This window comes from Rana temporaria, chromosome 3, assembly GCF_905171775.1.
Source record: "Rana temporaria chromosome 3, aRanTem1.1, whole genome shotgun sequence".
Lineage (NCBI taxonomy): Eukaryota > Metazoa > Chordata > Amphibia > Anura > Ranidae > Rana > Rana temporaria.
In genome coordinates this window covers 301,375,376-301,399,025 of record NC_053491.1, presented here as the reverse complement: position 1 = coordinate 301,399,025, position 23,650 = coordinate 301,375,376, and the positions used below count along the sequence as shown (strand labels likewise).

The 23,650-nt window shown below is 45.0% G+C and overlaps 1 protein-coding gene across 2 annotated transcripts in view; it reads left to right on the top strand.

Moving 5' to 3' along the window:
- Positions 1-23,650, top strand: part of LOC120930266 (E3 ubiquitin-protein ligase Jade-2-like) — a 1,253,604-nt gene that overhangs the window by 894,998 nt on the left and 334,956 nt on the right. The gene's annotated exons all lie outside the window — the stretch shown is intronic.

Here is a 23,650-nt window from a genome sequence, read left to right as displayed (position 1 = left end):
ACCCTCTTGGGCATGAAGTTCACCAGAGCTTCACAGGTTGCCACTGGAGTCATCTTCCACTCCTTCTTGATGACATCATGGAGCTGGTGGATATTGGAGACCTTACGCTCCTCCACCTTCCATTTGAGGATGCCCTTACAGATGCCTAATAGGGTTTAGGTCTGGAGACATGCTTGGCCAGTCCTTCACCTTTACCCTCAGCTTCTTTAGCAAGGCAGTGGTGATCTCAGAGGTGTGTTTGGGGTCGTTATGTTGGAATACTGCCTTGCAGCCCAGTCTCTGAAAAGAGGGGATCATTCAGTATGTCACGGTGCATATTGGCATTCATGGTTCCCTCAATGAACTGTAGCTCCTCAGTGCCGGCAGCACTCATGCAGCCCCAGACCATGACAATCCCACCACCATGCTTGTCTTTGTACTCCTTGCCTGGTTGCCTCCACACACACACACTTGACACCATCTGAACCAAATAAATGTATCTTGGTCTCATCAGACCACAGGACATGGTTCCAGTAATCGTTAGTCTGCTTGTCTTAAGCAAACTGTTTGTGGGCTTTCTTGTGCACCATCTTTAGAAGAGGCTCCCTTCTGGGACGACAGCCCTGCAGACCAATTTGATGCAGTATGTGGTGTATGGTCTGAGCACTGACAGGCTGACCCCCCACCCCTTCAACTGGGATGCTAGCAATGCTGGCAGCACTAATGCGTCTATTTCCCAAAGACAACCTCTAGATATAAAACTGAGCATGTGCACTCAACTTCTTTGGCCGACCATGGCGAGGCCTGTACTGAGTGGAACCTGTCCTTAGAAACCGCTGTATGGTCTTGGCCACCATGCTGCAGCTCAGTTTCAGGGTCTTGGCAATCTTCTTATAGCCTAATGCCGCTTACACAAGACCATTTCCATGTCATGGAAAAAACAATGTTGGTCGTGTGTATGCGGCATACGCTATCTTTATGTAGAGCAACATTTTTTTTCCAGATCCTCAGAGAGTTCTTTGCCATGAGGTGCCATGTTGAACTTCCAGTGACCAGTATGAGAGATTGAGGCCCCATACACACGAGAGGATTTATCCGCGGATACGGTCCAGCGGACCGTATCCGCGGATAAATCCTCTCGAGGATTTCAGAAGATTTCTATGCGATGGCGTGTACACACCATCACATTGAAATCCGCGCCGAAATCCTCCGTGCCGAAATCCTCTGGCGATGACGTGCGTGGAATTCCTTATATGACAGCGTCGCGCCCGTCGCCGCGTCATAATAGCGGCGACGGCGCGACGCTGTCATATAAGGAATTCCACGCATGCGTCAAATCATTACGACGCGTGCGGGGAATCCCTTTGGACGGATGGATCCGGTGAGTCTGTACAGACGAGCGGATCCATCCTTTGGGATGGACTTCAGCAGATGGATTTGTTGAGCATGTCAGCAAATATTCATCTGCTGAAAATCCATCCCAGGGGAGATTTATCCGAGGATAAATATCCGCAGGAGTGTACACACCATAGAATCTATCCGCTGAAACCCATTTGATGGGATTTATCTGCGGATAGATTCTATGGTGTGTACGGGGCCTGAGAGATTGAGAGTGATAACACCAAATTTAACACACTTGCTCCTCATTTACACCTGAGACATTATAACACTAACGAGTCCCATGACACAGTGGAGTGAAAATGTCTAATTGGGCCCAATTTGGCCATTTTTAATTACCGGTAGGTGTGTACCCAATTTTGTTGCCATCGGTTTAGATATTATTGGCTGTGTGTTGAGTTATTTTGAGGGGACAGCAAATTTACACTGTTATGCAAGCTGTACACTTACTACTTTACATTGTAGCAAAGTATAATTTCTTATGTGTTGTTACAAGAAAAGATAAAATATCTACAAAAATGTGAGGAGTTATCTTTTATTGAAAAGAATGGTAACAATACAGAAAGTGTAATGCATTGTTAAGGTATCATAAAATGCAAGGTCGCGGACGCAGTCACAGTGAACAAAATAAACTTTCATAACAATATCAGAAATCCACAGTTTGTTTACATTGTTTGTGTATTGCAGTATAAGTATTTACTATTGAGTGATTATGACTAGCAATGTACAACTCTGTATTGGCACAATAAACCCTTTTTCTGATTTAAAAAAAAGAAATCCACAGTTCAGTGTGAAAGCCTGCTTGACATGAGATGTGTCAGCAGCAAAGGGAAACGTGATGGGGTAACCTCGGGTTCATATGGATAGCTCTCAGTGTCAGGGTGAGTCAAGAGCAATGTAGTGAGCTGATCTAGCTATGTAGAGTGGGGAAACTTATCCAATAGAGAAATGTAAAGAATATGAAATGTGCCTGGGAGGGGTCAGAGGGGAGTGTGTGCATAAAAGATAAAAGGAGGTCCGTGTTAGGAGTATCATGCGTAATCTGGTATAGGATCGGTACCTAACAGAGCAGGGGGGACTCGGTGAAGGAGGTGAGGGGGGGAGAGGGGGGATCCAGATGGGGGGGGGGGAGTAAACTGGAGTGGGGGATGTCCAGTTTTTCTGATTCCCACCACAGCTCTCGGAAGTTCACTAAGACATAGCCGTTTCATAATTATCCATTGAGGTGAAGTGTATCCAGCAAGCCCAAGACTCAGTATATTTAGAAGGTGTGTCGTGCGCCTGATGGATCAGGTTCTCCATGTCTGCAATCTGGTTTATACACCCGAACCAGTCAGCAATAGTCGGTGGTTCCAAAGACCGCTATTTCGCAGGGATGCAAAGTTTTGCTGCGTTAATCATTGCCAAAGAACGGGAGTAGGCTTTCGGGGGTATGTTGGAGTGGTGGAGCAGGAACTGAGCCGGTGAGAAGTCAAGGTCATAGGTGGATATGCTGTTGGTAAGGCGATGGACCTCGGTCCAGAACGCTTGTAATTTAGAGCACGACCACCAAATGTATAATAGGGAGCCCATCTCGGCTCCAGATCTCCAACACAGTGGGGAGACAGAGGGGTAGATAGCATGTAGCCTGAGGGGGGTCCTGTACCATCTTGAAAATATTTTAAAAAGCGTTTTCCTGTGTGTGTACATTCACCGTTCCCTTGAGTATATAGCTTCCCAATCCCGATCTGTCAGATCTATGGAAAGTTCTATTCCCCATTTTCGGCTGGCCCAATTGTCTTTTGGTTTGCAATCTGGGAATAGTAGTGCATAAGTAGAAGAGATTAGGTGGGTCAGAGGTTCAGTACCCGAGCATAACGTTTCAAAGGGGGTGAGTTGGCGGGACCAGTCCGGTTTCGGGCGAGGTTTATCAAAGAAGTGCCTGAGTTGGACATATGTCCGGAACGGGAATGATCCGTTCCTCATCGTAAACTTTAAAATTAGAGAGAAGACGGTCGTTCTCAAAGAAGTGATTTGCACGCATGTGAGTGTAAGGCCAAGCCTCTGATAAAAAGGAGGAAGAGAGACCCGGGGTGAAGTCTGGGTTAAGCCTAAGTGGGGTCATTGGGCCTAACAGGGAGGAGACCTGATACGTTGAGCAAGCCGCTCTAAAAGCAGTCAAAGTTGGGAAGACGAGAGGGTGGGTCTGGCACGAAGGGGGGAGAGCGCGTGGCGTGATCCACGGGGCTTGAGCCAATGGGATGGACGAGAACAAATGCTCTAGACGTACCCAAGCTTTAGTGGTGATGTGGACATTCCAATCAACAATTCTGGATAGGAGACAGGCCTGGTGATATTTGTGTAGATCTGGGAGACCTAAGCCCCCTTTCAACTTGGGGATCGTGAGTTTGGCGTAGCTTATCCGAGGTCAACGTCCACCCCAGACAAAGTCTGTACAAGCCTTTCGGCATGCAGAGAAAAAGGCCAGAGGGAGTTTGATCGGGACTGTTTGAAACAGGTAGAGAAGTCTGGGTAAGACGTTCATTTTGATAGCAGCTGCTCTACCGAACCACGAGAAAAGGCCCATGGACCAGCTTTTAAGGTCTTTCTGAATGTTTTGCAGCAGTGGGAGGTAGTTGGTGGAGTATAGGTCTGAGAGGGAGGAGGGGATCTGAATTCCCAAATAGGTAATTGAGCCAGTGTTCCATTTAAATACGTCAGGGGGAAGAGTGATATTGAGGGCATTGGACTTCGAAAAAATTATTTGTAGGTTAGTCAGGTAACTGAAAGTCTTAAGGTCCGCGAGCAAATTTGGTAGAGACGTGATGGGTTCTGTCAGAAAGAGTAGAATGTCGTTGGCAAAAGCTGATATCGATCCCCTTGATATTTGGGTTGGTTCTAAGGCGTCGTAGGAGAGGTTCGAGCGTGAGGACAAAGATGAGTGGGGAAATGGGGCAGCCCTGATGGGTGCCATTAGTGATAGAGAAGGCATCCGATAGGTGGCCATTAACGCGCACCCTAGCAGTGGGGTTGGCGTAGAGTGCAAGGATAAAATGAAGCATACATTGGGGGAGACCCAAGAAAGTAAGTGTCTCCGCCATGTAATCCCAGGCCACTCTATTGAATGCCTTCTCCGCATCAAGGGAAAGTAGGAATCCAGATTGTTGAGTCGATGTGAGCCAATCGTGAACGGAAATAGCTTTGAGGGTGTTATCCCTTGCCTCCCTGCCAGGGATGAACCCGGCCTGGTCCAAGTCTATCAGTCGGGGTAAAAGGGGGAGGAGTCGGTTCGCAAGAATTTTGGCATACCACTTGAGGTCCACGTTCAACAAGGAGATGGGCCTGTAATTTGTGACCATAGAGGGGTCTTTACCCGGTTTCGGTATTACAGCAATATGATCTGCAAGCAGGTCTCGGGGGGGGGGGGGGGGTAGTAGGAGAGGCAAAGGAATTATTAAAGGCTGAGGTGAAGACTGGGATGAGAAGGTGGTCAAAAGATTTATAGTATCCGACCGTCAGTCCATCGGGGCCTGGGCTCTTCCCCGGTTTCATTTGTTTTAGTGCAGCTGTTGCTTCAGCATCAGTCAGGGGGGAGTCTAGTAGCTAGATTCAGGTACATCGCCTTAACTTTAAGGCGGCGTATTTACGCTACGCCGCCTTAAGTCAGAGAGGCAAGTACTGTATTCTCAAAGTACTTGCCTCCTACTTACGGCGGCGTAGCGTAAATGCGGTGGGCGTAAGGGCGCCTAATTCAAATTTGTCAAAGGGGGCGTGTTTTAGTATAATGAGGCTTGACCCGACGTGATTGAAGTTTTTTTCCAACTGCGCATGCGCCGTGCGCCTACATTTCCCAGTATGCATTGCGGCTACGTCCGCCGCACGGGCCTATTGATTTTGACGTGAACGTAAACGACGTAAATCCCTATTCACCGACGAATTACGCAAACGACGTACAAATTTCGACGCGGGAACGGCGGCCATACTTAACATTACTATTCCATCTATTTGATGGAATAACTTTAGGCCTGTAATGTGTTATGTAAACGGCGTAAATGTACTGCGGCGGCCGGGCGTACGTTCGTGAATCGGCGTATCTACTGATTTGCATATTCTACGCCGACCGCAATGGAAGCGCCACCTAGCGGCCAGCCTCAATATTGCAACCTAAGATAGGACTGCGCAAGCCGTCGTATCTTAGATATGTTTAAGCGTATCTCTGTTAGAGAATACACTTAAACATAGGTCGGTGCAGATTCAGAGTTAGGTCGGCTTATCTGTAGATAAGCCGGCCTAACTCTTTCTGAATCTACCTATTGGTCTTTAGCTAAAGAGTCTGAAATTGGCCTGGGACAATATTCGGTCAGGAAGTCTTTTATGGCTTCTTTCCTGGAGAGTAAGTCAGAGGGTGAATCTGTAGGGTGGAGGCTATAGAGTTTCGAGTAGTATGTCACAAAAAGAGCTTAGCTATGTCAGGGGATGAGGATATTTGTTTGACCCCTGGAGTCAATTAAGGAGTGAACCGTCGTGGAAGATTTTTTGGTCTGTAACGATCTGGCCAACATTCGCCCCGCTTTATTGCTGAACTTGTAAAAGACTCTTTGGGAGAGGACATATTTACGTTTGATTTGCTTGCCCAATAAATCTAACAGTTCGGATCTGGCAAGTTGGAGAGGTTGGAGGGGTGGTCAGGGCTTGTGAGCGTTTGTGTGCCCTTTCCAACAGCTGGATGTGGGCGGTAAGCTCTGAGAAGCGCTTACGGTGTTCTCGCCATCGTTTGGCTGCTGCCGCCATCAGGACGCCCCGGATCACGCACTTGTGGGCTTCCCAAGTAATAAGGGTAGAGATGTCAGTTGACTTGTCTTAATCAAAATATTGTTTTATGCGGAGTTCGACGTCCGCCGCAATCAAGGGATCGGTGAGTAAAGAGGGGTCCAGTCTCCAAGAGTGTGAGGAGGGGCGCTTTTCAGGGAGTGCCAGCGTCATTGAAATAGGGTGGTGGTCAGAGAGGAACATGGGGTCAATGGAGGTGTGATCTAAAACAGGAAGATCACTTTGTGATAGGAAAAGTAATCAATCCTGGAGTACTTGTTGTGTGGGGCTGAGAAGAAAGTGAAATCCTTACCATTGGGATTCAGGGTACGCCAAGTGTCGTGAAGTAGCAGCGTCTGGGATTTAATGGATCTAAGAGCAGTGTAGGTGAGGGATGACGTGCCCGTGGAAGTATCATGTAGAGGATCAAGGGGGACATTGAAGTCACCACCTAGGATTAGCATGCCCTCCTGGAAGGCAGAAAGATCAGTAGTGATATTTCGAAAGAAGGAGACCTGGTGGGAATTCGGGGCATAGACATTGGCCAGGGTAATTTTTCGACCGAAAAGCGTTCCTTTAACCACTTAAGCCCCAGACCAATATGCAGCTTAATCCCCAGAGGTGTTTTTACAATTTGGCACTGCGCTGCTTTAACTGGTAATTGGGCGGTCATGCAATGTTGTACCGAAACAAAATTTGCGTCCTTTTCTTCCCACAAATAGAGCTTTCTTTTGATGGTATTTGATTGCCTCTGCGATTTTTATTTTTTGCGATATAAACGGAAAAAGACCGTAAATTTTGAAAAAAAAAGATTTTTCTTAAAACAAAAAGTAAAAAATATCGAATAAACTAAATTTTAGTCAAACATTTAGGCCAAAATGTATTCAGCCACATGTCTTTAGTAAAAAAAAAATCGCAATAATATAATAAGCGTATATTTATTGGTTTTCGCAAAAGTTATAGCGTCTACAAACTAGGGTACATTTTCTGGAATTTACACAGCTTTTATTTTATGACTGCCTATCTCATTTCTTGAGGTGCTAAAATGGCAGGGCAGTACAAAACCCCCCCAAATGACCCCATTTTGGAAAGTAGACACCCCAACGAAACTGCTGAGAGGCATGTTGAGTCCATTGAATTTTTTATTTTTTTTGTCCCAAGTGATTGAATAATGACAATGATCACACATGCCATGGTTATATGTGGAATTGCACCCCAAAATACATTCTGCTGCTTCTCCTGAGTACGGGGATACCACATGTTTGGGACTTTTTGGGAGCCTAGCCGCGTATGGGGCCCCAAAAACCAAGCACCGCCTTCAGCATTTCTAAGGGCACAAATTTTTGATTTCACTCACTACCTATCAAGGTTTCGAAGGCCATAAAATGCCAAAATAGCACAACACCCCCCCCCCCCCAAATGACCCTATTTTGGAAAGTAGACACCCCAAGCTATTTGCTGAGAGGCATGTCGAGTCCATGGAATATTTCATATTTTGACACAAGTTGCAGGAATATGACAAACTGATTTTTTTTTTTGCACAAAGTTGTCACTAAATGATATATTGCTCACACATGCCATGGTTATATGTGGAATTGAACCCCAAAATACATTCTGCTCCTTCTCCTGAGTACGGGGATACCACATGTGTGGGACTTTTTGGGAGCCTAGCCGCGTACGGGACCCCGAAAACCAAGCACCCCCTTCAGGATTTCTAAGGGCATACATTTTTGATTTCACTCCTCACTACCTATCACTACTTATCACCGTTTTGAAGGCCATAAAATGCCAAGATGGCACACAACCCCCCCAAATGACCCCATTTTGGAAAGATGACACCCCAAGCTATTTGCTGAGAGGCATGTTGAGTCCATGGAATATTATTTTTTTTTGCCCCAAGTGATTGAATAATGAGCAAAACATTTTTTTTTACAAAACATTGTCACTAAATGATAAATTGCTCAAACATGCCATGGACATATGTGGAATTACACCCTAAAATACATTCTGCTGCTTCTCCTGAGTACGAGTACGGGGGTAGTGAGGAGGAAAATCAAAATTTACACCCTTAGAAAGCCTGAAGGCGGTGATTGGTTTTTGGGGTCCCGTACGCGGCTAGGCTCCCAAAAAGTCTCACACATGTGGTATCCCCGTACTCAGGAGAAGCAGCAGAATGTATTTTGGGGTGTAATTCCACATATGCCCATGGCATGTTTGAGCAATATATTATTTAGTGACAACTTTGCGCAAAAAAAAAAAAATATATATATTTTTCCCGCAACTTGGGTCAAAATATAAAAAATATTCCATGGACTCGAGATGCCTCTCAGCAAATAGCTTGGGGTGTCTACTTTCCAAAATGGGGTCATTTGGGGGGGTTTTGAATTGTCCTGGCATTTTATGCACAACATTTAGAAGCTTATGTCATACATCACCCACTCTTCTAACCACTTGAAGGCAAAGCCCTTTCTGACACTGTTTGTTTACATAAAAACATTTTTTTTTTGCAAGAAAGTTAAGTCGAACCCCCAAACATTATATATTTTTTTAAAGCAAAGGCCCTACAGATTAAAATGGTGGGTGTTGCATTTTTTTTTCCACACAGTATTTGCGCAGCGTTTTTTCAAACAAATTTTTTGGGGAAAAATACACTTTTTTATTTTAAAGCACTAAAACACACTATATTGCCCAAATTATTGATGAAATAAAAATGATGATCTTAGGCCAAGTACATGGATACCAAACACGACATACTTTAAAATTGCGCACAAACGTGCAGTGGCGACAAACATTTTTAAAAGCCTTTAAAAGCCTTTACAGGTTACCACATTAGATTAACAGAGGAGGTCTACTGCTAAAATGACTGCCCTCGATCTGCCCTTCGCGGTGATACCTCACATGCATGGCGCAATTGCTGTTTACATATGACTCCAGACCGACGCTTGCGTTCGCTTTTGCGCAAGAGCAGGGGGGGACAGGGATGTTTTTTTTTATATATTCATTTATTTAGCTTTTTTTTATTTTATTTGTAAACTGTTCCTTCCATTTTATTAATTTTTTACCATTTTTATTGTTATCTCAGGGAATGTAAATATCCCTTATGATAGCAATAGTTAGTGACAGGTACTCTTTTTTTTAAAAAATGGGGTCTATTAGACCCTAGATCTTTCCTCTTCCCTCAAAGCATCTGACCACACCAAGATCGGTGTGATAAAATGCTTTCCCATTTTCCCAATGGTGCTGTTAATATCCAGGGGGGGGGACATTCCCTCCCACTGAATGTAAAAGCAGTTGAGGCTAATTAGCCGCTAGGACTGCTTTTACATGAAAGCTGACCACTGGCTGAAAAGAATGATACCAAGATGATGCCTAAACCCGCAGGCATCATTCTGGTATAACCATTGATGGTTCTTGTTGGACATGTATTGTAACCTTTTTTTTTTCATGCAGCCTGTTGGCTGCATGCTGACCACTGGCTGAAAAGAATGATACCAAGATGATGCCTAAACCCGCAGGCATCATTCTGGTATAACCATTCATGGTTCTTGTTGGACATGTATTGTAACCTTTTTTTTTCATGCAGCCTGTTGGCTGAACGAAAAAAAGATTGATCGGTGGGTATGCCCACCATTAGAATACCTCTCTTCATCCACCCACTTCTAATGATGGGCATACATGCACCATTTATATATGCCGAAGCATGGGGGCATCCTCCCGCAAAAAAGTTATGCCGCGTACACACGGCCGGACTTTTCTATGCCGCGTACACATGGTCAGACTTTTCCACGGGAAAGCCTCCGTAGGAATGTCAACCGTATGTACGCGGCATTAGGAGCAAATCGCTCCTCCGCCCCTAATGCCCCCATGCTTCGGCATATATGCTCTTTTTTTAACTGTGGTGGTGAAATCACCTCCTACAGCGTTGGAGTTGCGGCTTTATATATTGTGGGAGCAAACGCTGTTGCTGTTACGCTAAATAAATCCACGCTGCAACTGAATGGCGTACCTGCTAAGCAAATGATGGTTAACATTAAAACAAAGTAACATTACAGTAGAACAGTAAGATCATACCATGCCTGCAAAGCAAATACCCCCAAAAAAATTGTAAAAAATTAAACATTTAATGCAACCTGTGCCTAATATATATATATATGCCGAAGCATGGTGGCATCCTCCCGCAAAAAAGTTATGCCGCGTACACACGGTCAGACTTTTCCACGGGCAAGCCTCCGTAGGAATGTCGACCGTATATACGCGGCATTAGGAGCAAAATCGCTCCTCCACCCCTAATGCCCCCATGCTTCGGCATATATGCTCTTTTTTTAACTGTGGTGGTGAAATCACCTCCTACAGCACTGGAGTCACAGCTTTATATATCGTGGGAGCAAACGCTGTTGCTGTCAAGATAAATAAGTCCGTGCAACAGCTGAATGGCGTACCTAAAAACAGTAAAGTAAATTACATACCTGAAAAGCAAGCATGAAAAAAACATTACAATAAAACTTTGCAGAATAGAATACAGTTAAAAAGAGCAGAACAATAGAGAGAGAATAGAGAGGGAGAGAACAATAAAACGACAACTATTTTTGTTTTATTTTTTTTTATATTTTTTTGTGTTTTTATTTTTAACTTTTTTTTTGTTAACACTTTTTTTTGTAACTGTTCAACTTTTCGGTTCCAGGTTTGGGACTCAAAATGCGATGGCATCTTGGGAGACCCTGTGTAAGTGTGCCTAGCCTGTGAAATGTGTTACCCTACGCTAATACTTCACTTGTGTGTGGAAGCGTTCAAAACATTCACCAATACAAAGACCAGGATCGGAAGGACATTGGGGACAAAAATAACGGGTGTCACGCCTAAATCCACGCTTGGTACAGACACAACATTTTCTTTGGGGGGCTCGTTGGGTAGGGGTACTCTCGAGGGCATATGAAAAATGCCTCATGCAGTCGGCTTACTGCATTTGGTAGGGGATGGGGAGGTACAGAACCGCCTGGATACAGGAGTTCTGAGATGATATCCTCCTGGAATTGAAGGAAGGAAGGATCCAGTCTGTCCTGAAGCTTTGTATAAGACATAAGCATTCAGTAAAGTCAATTGGAAAAAATGTAGAGACACTTTTTTGTACCAGCGTCTCGCCTTACGGGCAATATGATACGGCGCCATCATCTGGTCGTTGAGGTCCACCCCTCCCATATTTTGGTTATATTCGTGGACACAGGGGTTTCTTCACAACACCAGTCGCCGTACGAATTTGTACTGTCGTGTCTGCGTGAAGGGTGGTAAGAACGAAAACATTCTTATTGTCCCACCACTTCACAGCGAGCAAATTACATCTGCAGCAGGCTCTCGCCCCCAGCCCAAGACGGGAATCTACAAGCCTCTGGGGAAAGCCCCGGCGATTAGGTCGCACGGTGCCACATGCTCCAATATGACGATCAAACAAGTGACTAAAAAGTGGCATGCTGCTGTAATAATTGTCCACATACAAGTGGTACCCCTTTCCAAATAAGTTTGACACCAAGTCCCACACGATCTTGCCAGCGCTCCCCATGTAATCTGGGCATCCTTCCGGCTCTACCTCACTATCTTTGCCCTCATAAACCCTAAAGCTCCATGTGTAGCCTGTTGCCCTGTCACAGAGCTTATAGAGCTTGACCCCGTATCTGGCACGCTTGCTGGGAAGGAACTGTTTGAAAGACAAGCGGCCAGAAAATTTAATGAGGGACTCATCAACGCATACAACTTGCTGGGGATTAAACAAGGCTGCATAACGTTCATTGAAATGGTTTATGAGGGGTCGAATTTTGTAGAGCCGGTCAAATTCAGGGTCTCCACGAGGACAAAAAAGTGCATTGTCACTAAAATGCAGGAACCGCAGGATCGCCTCGTATCGATTCCTGGCCATGTGAGCAGAGAATATGGGCATATTGTGAATGGCATGTGTGGACCAATACATCCGCAACTCCGGAAATGTGTGTATGCCCATGTTGAGGGTAAGGGCCAGAAAGGTCTTAAATTCGGAAACCGTAATTGGTTTCCATGCTTTGGCAAGGAGAGACTGGGGATTAGCGGCGATGTAGGTACCAGCATATAAATTACTCTGGTTCACAATAGTTCCATAGAGATCTTCCGTGAAATACAGCGAATAGAAATAAAGTGGCATAAAATCAACTGTATCCACCTGAATACCGGGTTGGCCAGTGAATGGGGGAAGTACGGGTGCTGCAGAAGTGGTGGGGACCCAATCGGGATAGGCGAATTCTGCAGGAAGGGCACTATGGGCACGACTGGCCTGTCTCTGTCTTCTTCTTCTTGGTGGCAGCGGGACACTACTTGTGCTTGCCACCTCGCCAGCTTGAACTGCACTTATGGGACTCGCCACGTCACCACGTGATACTGCAGTGCTGGATGAATGACCAGGGTGTACTAGGCCGCTGGTGCTTGCCAGTTCACCAGAAGGAATAGCGGCGCTAGTACTTCTCTGCTCCATACAAGGGTCCTGCGGTTCTTGCTGCTCAACAACATCAGAACGGGGTCGGGTACGCCTGGCCTTAGCAGGGACCACAACTTCGTCGTCAGTGCCATCTGTCATGGAGCCGCTATCGTAAACGGGTTCGTATTCTGAACCTGATTCTGACAGATGCGTGACCTCCTCCTCTTCACTATCTGTCATGCTCCGAATCCTGAAGGCCTCTTCACCAGTGTACATTCGCTTTGCCATTTTGGGCTCTAAATTTAGTCGTACACTGGTGATGATTCACAGGTAAAAAAAAACACCTGACTGTAGAAAAACAAACATAGAAAACACTTAAAAAAAAACTGTTAGCGATCGCAGGGATCAGGCCTGTCTCTGCAAACGCTGCAGTTATGTGTCTTGTGTTTTGTAAGTGACAGTGATCGATGGATAATGCACTTGGGTGGCTTGGGCTGATCAGAGGGGCAAAACGCAGGTGCTAGCGGGTATCTGGGCCGATTCCGCTAACAATGCGTTTTTTGGGTACCCTAAACTGCTGGGTACGCTAGTATAGATCTGATCAGATCAGGTATCGATCCGTTCAGATACTATACCACTAAGGGGGGTGTATGCTTTGCGCATGGGTGTAAGCGTTACTGGCACTAACCTAACGCTGCCTGGGGCGACGCAGACCCTGACTGGCGCTAAAATTTTATTTAGATCACCCGCCGGGCGATCAGGGAGTTAAACCTTTATTGAGTTATATACGGCGGTGCCCTGATGCTATAAACAGCAAACTAACCAACCAGCGTCAACCGTAACACTTATACGGTGATCACTGGTGAAAGGGTTAACTAGGGGGCAATCAGGGGGTTAAAACCTTTATTAGGCAATATATGGGGGTACCTGACGCTTTCTAAAAACCTGGCGGCGAACCTAAAATAACTAAATAACTAACTGGCTAACCAGCGTCACCAGTGACACTTATACAGTGATCACTGGTTAAAGGGTTAACTCTAGGGGCAATCAGGGGTTAAAACCTTTATTTATGGGGGTACCTAACGCTATAGAAACCTGGCGGCGAACCTCAAAAAAAACTAGCTACCTAGCGGCAACAGTGACACTAATATAGCAATCAGAAAACCGATCGCTTAGTGGCACTGGCAATAGGGGGTGAAAGGGTTAACTAGGGCGGTGATCAAGGGGTTAAACCTTTATTGGGGGGGTAGGGGGCTACCCTGGACCTAAAGGGGCCTAAAGCTAACTGCCCTAACACTTTTTTCTGTCACAAATGACACCAATTGCAGTGATCAGAAAATAAATTATCACTGCAATCAGTGACACTGTGACAGGGGGGTGATCGGGGGGTTATGTGCCTATGTGTGACTGTGTCAGTGTGCTGTTGGTGCAACTCACAGTTACGATGTCTTCTCTTCTCTGGAACCGGACTGAAAAGACCGCCAGAGGAGAGATGACATCACTTCCTCCCTGCCTGTGTTTACACTTACACAGGCAGGGCGGGCAGAGGAGAAAGCTGATTCGCGGGGAGCGATCGCGAGGGGGTGGCTGGAAACCAATGGCCTCCCCCTCATCCTGGATCGCTCCCACACGGTTACCGGCCGTCGCATGTACCGGAGGGGGTCCCGATCAGACCCCCGACCCCGGGAAAGCGGGGACGTACATGTACGCCCATATGCCTGTACGTGCCATTCTGTGGACGTACATATACATGCGGCGGTCAGCAACCCACTGTGTGGGAGTTGGTTTGTCTAAAAACAAAAAAGGAGAGAGAGTGAGAAAGGCAGACAAACCGTCAGCCACACAATGCCAGAGGATGGAGAGTGATAGTGTGTGGAGACAGAGAAATCTAATGGAATGGGGGATTGAGTATCCAGAGGGCAGATCTAAGCAAAAGCAGTAAATGCCAATGGTGTAGAGAAGTAGACATCTAACTTTGGTATGACCCTGAGCCATCTGTTGGGGGAGACAGCTAAAAAGTGGAGTCCCATGTGTGTCATATGGCAACATCATAGGGATGACAGGGCGTAACAGAACAATATAATCAAAAAACAATCTAACAGTATTATCATATCGAACATGTTTGAAAACAGTTGTGACATCTTGGAACCCAGGCAGACAGAGGAGGGGGGGGATGGGGGAGGGGGGACGGAGTGGAAGGGGAGGGATAAGGACAGAGGGGTGGGGGAGGGGAGGGGGAAAGGAAGGGAAAAGTGAGGGGAGATGGGGGTTTTGTTGAAATCAAACCACGGTCAGGTAGACCAACTAAAATTTCAGCCACAACTACCAGGAAAATTGTTCGGGATCCAAAGAAAAACCCACAAGTAACTTCAGGTGAAGTACATGACTCTCTGAAAACATGTGGTGTGGCTGTTTCAAGATGCACAATAAGGAGGTACTTGAAGAAAGATGGGCTGCATGGTCGAGTCGCCAGTAGAAAGTCATTACTATGCAAATGCTACAAAGTATCCCACTTACTATACGCCAAACAGCACAGAGACAAGCCTCAAACATTCTGGCACAAAGTCATTTGGAGTGATGAGAAAAAATTTAGCTTTTTGGCCACAACCATACACTCTTAATTTAGAGAGGAGTCAACAAGGCCTATGATGAAAGGAACACCATTCCTACTGTGAAACACGGAGGTGGATCGTTGATGTTTTGGGGATGTGAGAGCTACAAAGGCACAGAAAATTTGGTCAAAATTGATGGCAAGATGAATGCAGTATGTTATCAAAAACTACTGGAGGAACATTTGCATTCATCAGTCAGGAAGCTGCCCATAGGACGTGCTTGGACATTCCAACATGACAATGATCCAAAACACAAAGCCAAGTTGACCTGTCATTGGCTACAGCAGAATAAAGTGAAGGTTCTGGAGTGGCCATCTCAGTCTCCTGACCTCAATATCATTGAGCCACTCTGGAGGTCTTAAACATACAGTTCATGCAAGACAGCCCAAGAATTTAAAGGAACTGGAGGCTTTTTGCCAAGAGGAACGGACAGCTTTACCATCTGAGAAGAAAGAGCCTCATCCATAAATACCACAAAAAGAGCCATACACAATATTAAAAACTGGGGTATGTAAACTTTTGATCAGGGTCATTTGGGTAGTTTCTGTTGAGATGATTTAAAAAGAGTAAACACAGTTGATTGATAATAAATGGCTTCAGCCAAACACATAGTTACATAGTTAGTTACATAGTTAGTCAGGTTGAAAAAAGACACAAGTCCATCCAGTTCAACCACAAAAAACAAAATAAAAAAACACAGTAAAATCCTATAACACTAACCATGAGTGAAAGAAAAGTTGTTGTGTTATCATTCATATTCTCTGAAAAGTGGGCAAGAAATCAAAAATTCTCCCAGGGTATGTAAACTTATGAGCACAACTGTGTGTGTGTGTGCAAAAGATAGGGAGGGGGAAACAAATAAAGCACTCACATTTGTCAACATCCGAAATATTGAATCAAGAAAAAAATATACTCAGGGTAGTGACAAGGCGGACTTTTTAAGGCAACACAGGGACATTGGAATTAGAAAAATATAAATTTTAATTACAAAAAATACATAGAAAAAGTACAAAATATACATTCAGAAGCAATATTTCCTTTCGTCTCGCCTACATGTTTCGCCTAGCGGCTTCTTCATGACGAGTTTGAGAGAGTTTGACAATAAAGTATTGCTAATTTCATAAATCAGTTAAATCGCTAGCCATCCGAGTGCACCGAGGACAAATAGAGTCACAGATGTCCGGGTGGTATATAGCTTATGGAAAAGCTTAATGCAGCTAAATAAAAAGAGGAGGCTTCCTATAATTGGCGACAAACCCATATATATCTCATACATATAGATAGAATCTGAAATATAACCAGAGCCAAGGTAACAAACCGGGACCAGCAAAGCAGGGGACAAAGCCAGGATGGAAACTATGTCCAAAAAAGGACAGCCGCACTGCAATGTCCAATACAGGGCAAGCCATAAAGTTGGAAATCTTAATAGAGAATAGATATCATATGTCCCGGGGGGGGGGGTAGCCTGTGCTGCACGCGCGTGTGTGCGTGTATGTATGTATATATATATATATATATTGTGACAGGAAGTCAGGTAAATCTGTGGGTGTTGTCACAGATGGGAGATACATTTCTGCCTTGTTTAGACAATACACCAATTATTATCAGGCGTCGGCTGCAGACGTAGCTAGAAAGGTTTAAGGGCGTTGGAAAACTTCAGCTGTTCAGAATGAGGCAATGAAGGCCTCTATAAGTAATCCAGAGGATTACTACTGATTGCTGCATCCTGAGGCTTTTTGAGTGAAGGAGAGCAGTGAACAGAAATACTTCTGAAGAGGTGAGGTGCTGTTGATTTTTCTGTGTGATAAAAATCAAAAAGACTATTTGTTTTTCTGCTGTATGACCAGCAGTGTCTGCTCAGCAGTAGGCTGTGCCAGACTCCATAGATAGGTTCCTGTGTGGTGAAGGTAGACGCCCCAAGTGGCCAGGGTTTATTTTATGTTTGAGTTTGTTTATGCTGTTTGGATGCTTGCACTTGTTTCCAGCAAGATGGAAGAATAAACCAAATTCTTTGTTTTCAACCGTCTTCGGCTGTTTCTCTGTATCGTTCCATGTGTAGTGAACCCATCCAGGGGGTCACACACCCCCGCTACCGAGCTAACCCCTTACACATGGTGGAGTTCCGCGGGCAGTTAAAGTAAACCCAAAATGGAGGAGATACTGAAATAGCTGGCTTTAGCAAATGCAAATCAACAACAAGCAAATGCAAATCAACAGCAGACGAATGCAGGTTTGCAGTGGAGCATTGCATCTCAACAACAGGCTCATGCAGCTCAACAACAGGCTCACCAAGAGGGCCTTGCAAGCTTGGAACAGAGACACCAGCAGCAAATGGAGGCCATCGTGACACAGCTTCAGAGACAGCAGACCGAGGCTGGGAGTCAGGCCAGTAACATACCGACTTTTCGGGTAAGACACTTATTGCCAAAAGATGACTGCAGATGAGGACCCTGAGATGTTTCTGACCACGTTTGAGAGAGCAGCAGAAAGAGAGAGTTGGCCTAAAGAACAGTGGGCTGGACTAGTGGCCCCCCTATTATCTGGAGAAGCCCAAAAGGCATATTTTGATTTGGAGCTTGCAGATGCAAAAAACTATGATCGGCTAAAATTGGAAATATTGGCACGTTTTGGTCTAACCCTGGATGTCCGTGCTCAGCGAGTCCACAATTGGAGTTATCAGCTGAAGAAGCCACCTCGGTCGCAGATGTATGACCTCATCCATTTGGCTAAGAAATGGCTGCAGCCAGAAACTCTGTCTGGACCAAAAATTTTGGAGCGAGTAGTCCTGGACAAATTTCTTAGGTCTCTTCCTAACACCCTGCAGAAATGGGTGAACCATGGTGGTCTGGAAACCGCAGACAAACTTGTAGATCTTGTCGAAAGGTACCTAACAGAGAATTTGTCCTCTTCCACCAGAGATGCACAGACTTTCCACCCCAAGACCAGACCCTCCCCACCTATAGGTAAGACTGCATCAAGGGATGGGGGTGGAGAGAGGGACCAAGGAGCAACTAGAGGAATTATCGGGACTACTGCTAATGTTTGGCGAGAGCGGCCTGGAAGACCCATCCCACGGGAGAGGACCAGAAGGTTGATTTGTTACCGTTGCCGGGAAGAGGGACATGTAGCAGAGGTTTGCCCAGCGGGTGATGAACCCATGCAGTGTGACTTTCTGACAGAGAGACGACAGTCCCTTTTTGCAACCACATGCACTGCAGTAAAGGGAAATGAGAAACCTTTATGTAGAATGTTCTTAGATGGTAAAGATGTTGTGGTATTGTTGGATTCAGGTAGCCTGGTCACCTTAGTGAAAAGTGATCTAGTGGTGGGAAAAACCTTACATCCTAGGAAAATGGATGTAGTTTGTGTACATGGGGACACTCGAGAATATCCGGTGACTACGGTTTCCTTTGAAACCTCCCTTGGTAACTTGTGTCACCAGGTGGGTTTAGTTCCCAAACTGCCACATGACGCCATTGTGGGAAGGGATTTCCCAAAATTCTGGGAACTCTGAGACAGATTCCCCAGTAGGTGGTTCTTCTGAGCCTGAAACATCTACTCCAGAAACCTCTAACTGTGAGGATTCTCCTGAGTTTACAGTTTCAGTCTTAGCAGGGGAAACACCAGTCCCTAGGGAGGAGCCTGCTACCTCAGAAGAGGAACAGCAGCCGATAGGGTTTGATGACCTTGAGGTGCACAGAGAAAATTTCATCACTGAGCAATTGAGGGACCCCACATTGCTAAGAGCCTGGAAGAATATAGTAAAGATAGATGGGGAGTTAGTTAACCCTGACAAGAGAGTTGCCCTCCCTTACTTTATTATTGAAAGGGACCTGTTATATCGCGTGTCACAGAGGATAGAGGACACCATTGAACAACTGGTAGTGCCTAAACCGTACCGCAAGATGGTTTTGGAACTGGCTCATGGGCATATTCTTGGGACATTTGGGAGCAGAAAAAACCCGGGAGAGGGTCCCCCAGAGGTTTTATTGGCCTGGGATCACTAAGGAAGTGGAATTGTACTGCTCTTCCTGTCCAGTGTGTCAGATTACTGCACCCATGCCACATTTCCGCAGTCCGTTGGTACCCCTGCCCATTATCGAGGTCCCTTTTGAGAGGATAGCCATGGACTTGGTTGGCCCCTTACTGAAGTCCACTAGAGGGCACCAACACATCTTGGTAATAATGGACTATGCCACCCGTTACCCAGAAGCGATTCCTCTCCAAAACACCTCTGCTAAAACCATTGCCAAAGAGTTATTTCAGGTTTTCAGCCATGTGGGTCTTCCTAAGGAAGTCCTAACTGACCAGGGCACCCCGTTTATGTCTAGGGTGACCAAAGAACTTTGTAAACTCCTGAAAGTGGCCCAATTACGTACATCAGTATATCACCCTCAAACAGACGGGTTAGTGGAAAGGTTTGATAAAACCTTAAAACAAATGTTGAGGAAGGTGATGGATAAAGATGGAAAGAATTGGGATTATCTGCTCCCTTATCTGATGTTTGCCATAAGAGAGGTTCCCCAATCGTCCACAGGGTTCTCTCCGTTTGAGCTACTGTATGGGAGGCACGCCCGGGGCCTACTGGACATTGCCAGGGAAACATGGGAGAGTGAGAGTTCCCCTCATCGAAGTGTGATTGAACATGTGGCTCAAATGCAAGATAGAATTGCCCAAGTGATGCCGATTGTGAAGGAACATTTAGCTCAAGCCCAATTGGCTCAACAAAGGATTTACAATCGTGGGGTCCAGGTCCGTTCCTTTGCACCTGGTGATAGGGTGTTGGTGCTGGTCCCCACGGTTGAAAGTAAATTCCTAGCCAAATGGCAGGGTCCCTATGAAGTGTTGGAGAAAATGGTGGTGGTGAATTATAAAACTAGCCAACCGGGAAGACGAAAACCTGAGCAGCTCTATCACGTGAACTTGCTGAAACCCTGGAAGGATAGAGAGTCCTTGGTCGCGAAGACCTGCATAGTTGGGTCTCCGGAGTTGAACATGACATTATCACCACACCAGGGGATAAGGTCAAGTTGAAGCCTTATAGAATTCCAGAGGCAATTCACCAGGAAGTAAAAAAAATGCTTGAGCTGGGGGGGGATAGAAGAGTCAAATAGTGATTGGTCCAGTCCCATGGTCTTAGTGTCCAAACCAGATGGAAGTTGGCGGTTTTGTAATGACTTTCGCCGCCTGAATCAAATCACTAAGTTTGACACCTATCCTATGCCCCGCATATATGATTGATCACCTAGGTACTGCCCGGTACATGACGACGTTAGACCTGACCAAGGGTTATTGGCAAATTCCTCTCTCAGAGTCGGCCAGCGAAAAAAAACAGCATTTGTAACTCCAGACAGATCCTTCCAATATCGGAGGATGCCTTTTGGGTTACAGAATGCTCCCGCCACATTTCAACGCACCATGGATAAGACCCTTCGGCCTCATCGAGCCTATGCTGCTGTATACCTTGATGACGTTGTCATGCACAGTGAGGATTGGGACTCACACTTACCAAAAGTTCAGGCTGTGTTGGATTCCATCTGAAAAGCCGGGTTTACAGCCAGCCAATCCAAAAAAATGTACCTTTGGGCTAGAAGAGGCGAAGTATCTGGGGTATACCATTGGAAGAGGTCTAATCAAGCCCCAAATAAACAAAGTTGAGGCTATTCAGGATTGGCCACGTCCCACCAACAAGAAACAGGTTTGTGCATTTTTGGGGATCGCGGGCTATTATCGCCGCTTTATCCCCCATTTTGCCTCACAGGCTGCTGCCCTGACCAATTTGACCAAAGGGAAGGAGTCTGTAATGACCAAATGGACTCCCGAAGCAGAAACAGCTTTTCAGGCTTTAAAACAGGCCTTATGTAGTCAGCCAGTTTTAAATTCGCCTGATTTTTCACGGGACTTTGTGGTCCAGACAGATGCGTCAAATGTGGGATTAGGAGCTGTACTGTCCCAGATTATCAAGGGGGAGGAACACCCTGTTATGTACCTCAGCCGAAAGTTGAAGGCCCATGAGGAGAATTATGCCACCATTGAGAAAGAGTGTTTGGCGGTGAAATGGGCTTTGAATTCTTTCCGGTAATACCTTGTGGGTAGACAGTTTGAACTGGTGACGGATCATGCCCCATTGAAGTGGATGGCACAGAACAAAGAGACCAATAGGAGAATAAATAGGTGGTTCCTGGCCCTCCAGGAATTTAGTTTTGTGGTAACGCATTGCCCCGTTGCTAAAATGGGAAATGCAGATGGGTTGTCCCGAGTGCATGCCTGCCTGGTAACCTGTGTCTCAACCCTAGGGTTGAAACAAGAGGGGGGGGTATGTGACAGGAAGTCAGGTAAATCTGTGGGTGTTGTCACAGATGGGAGATACATTTCTGCCTTGTTTAGACAATACACCAATTATCAGGCGTCGGCTGCAGAACTAGCCAGAAAGGTTTAAGGGCGTTGGAAAATTTCAGCTGTTCAGAATGAGGCAATTAAGGCCTCTATAAGTAATCCAGAGGATTACTACTGATTGCTGCATCCTGAGGCTTTTTGAGTGAAGGAGAGCAGTGAGCTGAAATACTTCTGAAGAGGTGAGGTGCTGTTGATTTTTCTGTGTGATAAAAATCAAAAAGACTATTTGTTTTTCTGCTGTATGACCAGCAGTGTCTGCTCAGCAGTAGGCTGTGCCAGACTCCATAGATAGGTTGGTAGATCAGACAAGTCTGATGCATTTTGGAAACAAGTTCTGTGGACCGATGAGGTTAAAATATAACTTTTTGGCCGGAATGAGCAACGTTTGGAAAAGAAAGGGCACAGAATTTAATGAAAAGAACCTCTGTCCAACTGTTAAGCATGGGGGTGGATCAATAATGCTTTGGGGTTGTATTGCAGCCAGTGGCACAGGGAACATTTCATGAGTAGAAGGAAAAATGGATTCAATAAAATGTTAGCAAATTTCGGATGGTAACTTGATGCTATCTGTGGAAAAGCTGAGGTTAAAGAGAGGATGGCTGCTACAAATGGATAATGATCCTAAAACACACCTCAAAATCCACGGGGGATTACATCAAGAGGTGTAAACTGAAGGTTTTGCCATGGCCTTCACAATCTCCTGACCTCAACATAATTGAAAATCTATGGATAGACCTTAAAAGAGCAGTGCGTGACAGACAGCCCAGGAATCTCAAAGAACTGGAAGACTTTTGTAAGGAAGAATGGGCAAAGATACCTCAAACAAGAATTGAAAGACTCTTGGCTGGCTACAAAAAGTGTTTACAAGCTGCGATACTTGCCAAAGGGGGCAGTACAAGATATTAACTCTGCAGGGTGCCCAAACTTTTGCAGACGTCATTTTTATGTTTTCTGTAATTTTGAAAGTGTAAATGATGGAAATAAAATCTAACTTTTTTTTACATATTATAAGAATGTCTAATCTGTAATTTGATGCCTTTTGAAGATTTTTCAATCTTTCCTTGGCTTCGTTATGCACAATAATATTTTTTTTTTTACCTGGGGTGCCCAAACTTTCTATCCCCACTGCGTATTTATATATATTTATACATATATACACACACACACACACACACACATTATAGGACCAAGGATTCTAAGCGTGCTATGGATTAGCTAAGGAGGCAACACATCAGAGACTACCTGCTTGAAACAGAATCCTTGATGTATGTGTGTAATTAGCTTGAGCTTTTGAGTTTAGTAGGCTTTATATCATAGAAGCAATTGGACAACCTGGAAAGCATGAAAAAGAAGCTGAACGCTCCATCTGCTAGCTGAAATGGAGAGCACAAAATATTAATATCTAATATTAAAAAGTATATGATTAAAATATATACTATTTATTTTATTATTTTAGTCCTGCCCTTATTAGATAAAGACCTTATATACAAAACCACTATAAAATCCCTTTTATGCAGTAGTAGTAGTAGAAACTCAGTGCAGGACAGTTTTCTGACATTTACTATACATTACATTTGTTTGAGCATTTGTACCTAGCTTACATCCATGTATGTGTCTAGCCAATCTGATAGCACTTGTCATACTTACAAATTCTTTGACTGAGTGTTTTTTTCAGTAATACCTTCATCTGTGAATTTCTGAATATTGTCCATTAACATAACAAAATAGCAAAATGATATTGAATCTCTCTATTGACTACCGAATGTTGTTTATTAAAGTTGAGAAGTATAGAAGAGCTTGCCGTTTTCAGCTTTGATGCGTAAAGGAATTAACGGAGGCAGCTGGCTTTACTTTACTACTTGAGAATGAATGCTCTTAGTGTTCATCAGAAGCAAAATAATCACATTAGGAGTTAGCGCACACACTTTGATACCTGCACAGTACATTACCATTAATCTTTTGCTCTTTTGTGCTGAGATAAAAATTATTATTTGCTTGATTCATGCACCAGTACACTGTATTAGAGGTCTTGGCAACTAGA